The sequence below is a fragment of the Melanotaenia boesemani genome, chromosome 2, assembly GCF_017639745.1.
Source record: "Melanotaenia boesemani isolate fMelBoe1 chromosome 2, fMelBoe1.pri, whole genome shotgun sequence".
Lineage (NCBI taxonomy): Eukaryota > Metazoa > Chordata > Actinopteri > Atheriniformes > Melanotaeniidae > Melanotaenia > Melanotaenia boesemani.
In genome coordinates this window covers 440,045-444,304 of record NC_055683.1, presented here as the reverse complement: position 1 = coordinate 444,304, position 4,260 = coordinate 440,045, and the positions used below count along the sequence as shown (strand labels likewise).

Sequence of the window (4,260 nt, the reverse complement as noted above, 5' to 3'; positions counted from 1 at the left end):
TCAAAAGGAGAGAAATCAGTTAAAAAAACAAAGTCCAATTTAAACAGGAACATGTCACTTACCACAAAGCTTTGATTAGCACCTCCCTCATCAACTAGAAGACGGACAAGGATTTTAGGTGGAGACAGAAAGCCCATGTTATTGGCTGCAGGTGGAGACATGAGGTGGATGTTAACACAAGCCGATGTTGTTGGCTGTAGATGGAGAATTGAGGTGGATGTTAACACAAGCCGATGTTGTTGGCTGCAGATGGAGACTTGAGGTGGATGTTAACACAAGCCGATGTTGTTGGCTGCAGATGGAGACTTGAGGTGGATGTTAACACAAGCCGATGTTGTTGGCTGTAGATGGAGACTTGAGGTGGATGTTAACACAAGCCGATGTTGTTGGCTGCAGGTGGAGACTTGAGGTGGATGTTAACACAAGCCGATGTTGTTGGCTGCAGGTGGAGACTTGAGGTGGATGTTAACACAAGCCGATGTTGTTGGCTGCAGGTGGAGACTTGAGGTGGATGTTAACACAAGCCAATGTTGTTGGCTGCAGGTCGAGACTTGAGGTGGATGTTAAAACAAGCCGATGTTGTTGGCTGTAGATGGAGACTTGAGGTGGATGTTAACACAAGCCGATGTTATTGGCTGTAGGTGGAGATGTAAGGTGGATGTTCTACAGTTGGATGGTCAACACTGTAGAGCAACAAAAACAGAGAAAAACAAACATTAAACCTTAAATGGAACTATTTACACGGAACTATAAACAGAACTATATACAAAAGTTAATTGTGAAATTGAAATAAAAAATGGATGAAGAGGCTCTGAGGAGGATTTCAGTCTGTTTGTCCCAGAACTTCTGGTCTATGTTCTGGGACCACACTGGAAGACCACGGCCACTCGTCTGCCCACAAGAGAGAAGAAACATCAATGAAATAAACAGTTTCAGTGAATTTTAAATGTTATGATAAATTATTTGATTAACAATCAGGTTAATAAATTACACATTAGCTTCATCAAGGACGCCAACTTTTAGTTTTGTCTTAAAAACAGAGAGTGTGTCAGCATTTTGTCCCCAGACAGACAGAAAGCGGGATGAAAACTAAAAGCCCTGCCACCCATTCTAGTTCAAGAAATTTTATGTGTTTTCATGGTTTTGCGCCCTCATCTTTGTCCAACTTGCTGCACCTACACCTTTCCTTGTTCCCTGCAGTCAGCTGAGCAGATGTTGCTGGAAACTGAGAAGGTTTTCTGTTGTGGCCCCGAAGCTCTGGAACGAGCTTCCTCAGTTGATGTTTTTAGATCTAGTTTGAAATCACACTTTTATTCCTTGGCTTTTAACTCAATGAGAGGTTGACGTTACTTTTACCGTCCGTTCAGTTTGTTTGTATCTTCTATGTTTTTAGTGTTTATATAGTTTTTAATTGTAGAGTGTGTTTTATTTCTGTCCTGTGTTTTACCTGTTGTGTAGCACTCTTTAAAAGTGCTATATAAATAAAAATAGCATGGCATGGCATGCTAAATGAAAGATAGCTGCTCTAGAGACGTGTTTGATGTGAGAACTAAAGAACTAATCCTGGTCAAGAATGACTCCAAGGTTCCTGCCATTCAGATGAACTAACTGACTGGCTATCTTTAAGGATTTAAGGGCCAAAAAATCAGTATATTGCTGAATGGGTGGACTCTGTCTGGGCTTGGGGTGGTGAAGTAGTGGAGGACCTAGCAGGATCCACCAGGAGGTGGGGCTTACCTCAGACATCAGAGGCAGGTGCTGCAGACCCTCCCTCAGGCTGAGAAGAGGAAACTGCAACACAAATACAAAAACACCATCAGCCTTCTGAGACAACTTCAAGAACGATTTTAATTCTAACCCTGACTGTGATCTTCATCTTAAAGTTTCAATCAGCTGATTTCTTCAACGTGTGTCTCTGTTGTTCAACAATAATGTTTTAACAATCTGGGACCTTTGGACCTATGGGACACATGCTGTGAAGTCTTGCGTTACCTCCAGAGCTGCTGGGAGCTGTGCTCCCCTGACGCCTCCTCTTCCTCTTCTGGCCCTAAAAAGTGAAAAAGAGACATTTGATTTTTCCTCTGATACCAGCTGATAGAAACTCTTTGCTGTCACCGTTTCATCAGCATCAGTGCAGTGAGGTGATCATGTCTGAGCACAGCGTACGTACGTAGTTGTCCCTGCTGGACCACTGGGGTGCTGCTGCTCATGGCGGCGCCTCGCTGCGTCGGCCTCCTGGTAGTACTTGGCCTGCTGCTCGGTGGACAAGGACTTCCACTGTGGACAGACCACAAAGTACTGTCAGCCTCTCAGATCAGAAACCAGCATCAACACAGGATGCTTAGCAGATCAAGTTTACTTACTCTCTCCCCCAAGATGGTGTTCACCGCCGCGCTCCCGGTGTGGCCAAGTTCAGCCACCACACTCACCCTCTGCTCCTTCAGAAAGAGCATGAAGGCGTTGGGTGGCTTCTTAACGTATGGTGGCTCGCTGTGGTCATCTCGCTTCCTCTTCCTGCAGCCACAAAACAGAATAAAAACCAGTCAGAGGAGAACTCGTGTTTCCATTGTGACTCACAATTAGGAAAAAAGTACACCTTAAAATCCTTCAGGTTTCGCTTACAATGAGTTTTTATGGATAAAAGACTTGTTGTGGACCAACTATTTTACTGGACTACTTTTACTGGACCCTTGTTGATGTAACAGGACCTCTTTTGTTACAGCATCATTTGCTACTGGGGAACAGCATGGCTTCCCAGATAAATTGCATTGGTGACTGGTCGAAAATAAACGTATAAAATCAATCTGTTGTTATGATTTTAGCCTGGAATGGTATACATCAGTGCTATTCAATTCAGTCCTACGAGGGCCGCAATCCAGCAGGTTTTCCATACATCCCTGTTTCAACACACCTGCATCAAATTAATAGATCTAACAGCCAATCAAGTTCTGCACAATGACTAATTAATTTGAGTCAGGTGTGTTGAAACAGGGATATATGGAAAACCTACTGGATTGCGGCCCTCGTAGGACCGAATTGAATAGCCCCGGTATACATCCTTCCAATCTCAAGAACCTTAACTTTCCATGGGACACAAATATTGAGGCAACAAAGCAGAAACCTGGTCCACTGGCACAGATCAGGAGAGAAAAAAAAAGAAGATCTGGAGTGAAAGCATCCATTGAAAACTTACTGTGAGCAGCAGGCGCTCTGGGTGGTTGCAGCGGGGCGGGGGTCGTGCACCGGCATCCTGCAGAGACAGACACACACATTTAACAGCAGGAAGACGGTGTGGACATACAAATAGAGGCTCAGCTGCTGATGTAAAACATTGATCAGGACTTGTCTTTTACTTACAGGTATCCAGGAGGGACCACTAGCTGCTCATCAACGAGCCAGAGAACTGGCAGAGAGTTCACCTGTAGACACAAACACACAGAACAGATGTGAAACAAGCTGCTGTGGTGACGTCCGCCCACCAGCTCACACACACATACACACTTTCATCCATTATAGGAAAGAGTGGGAACGGGAGACATGTTCACCTGTTTGATCGGATTCATCTAACCAGCTACTAGATGATTCTTTATCACCAAAACTGTTTCAAATTATTCATCTTTTTAAATAAACCATGTTTTTTTACCTTAGTGTTATTTTTGTCACTTTTCCGACTTCATTCATTTATTGCTTGATGCTCTACAAGTTTGTTGTTTCTTAAATTATTGTTTTAATTTCAAGTTGATTTACTTGAATTTAATTTTATCTGTTGCTACATTTAACACTTTGTTAAACCTGACCTCTGAGCTCTTAGAAAACAGATTTATTGATTTTTTTTTTTTAATTAACATTTTTTACATGACAGAGTAACAAAACATTCTGTTAAACATCTTTTAACATTGGAGAGGTTGACATAAATTGACCTTGACATATGAGGGGCTATCGCGTATAAAATAAGACAAATATATAAAAACATAAGTGAACATAAATAAATAAGTAAATAAATAAATAAACAAACATGGGGTGTGACAGTAGCTACCAGATACAAAAACATGAGACAGTCATCAGTAAGGGAGCCTTCAGGAGTCATCCTGTTGGGTGGCTCTTATAGTAATGTAAGACCAAAATGGTCCCCAGACCGGTGCAATAGTGTTGTCCCTGCTACTTAATTTGTAGAGCATACACTCATATGAGGCCATTTTAACCATCAGGTTGACCCATTCCTTAACTTGTGGGGTTTTTGGAGTTTTCCAGTGCTTAAAG

The 4,260-nt window shown here is 42.4% G+C and overlaps 1 long non-coding RNA gene across 1 annotated transcript; it reads right to left on the bottom strand.

Moving 5' to 3' along the window:
• Window positions 1–2,452: 2,452 nt before the first annotated feature.
• On the bottom strand, window positions 2,453–3,384 carry LOC121650374. The gene is made up of 3 exons (XR_006012256.1): window positions 3,358–3,384; window positions 3,194–3,250; window positions 2,453–2,514 (listed from the first exon to the last, which is right to left on the bottom strand). It is a non-coding gene; the product is annotated as an uncharacterized LOC121650374 (long non-coding RNA).
• Between the last annotated feature and the right edge of the window lie 876 nt (window positions 3,385–4,260).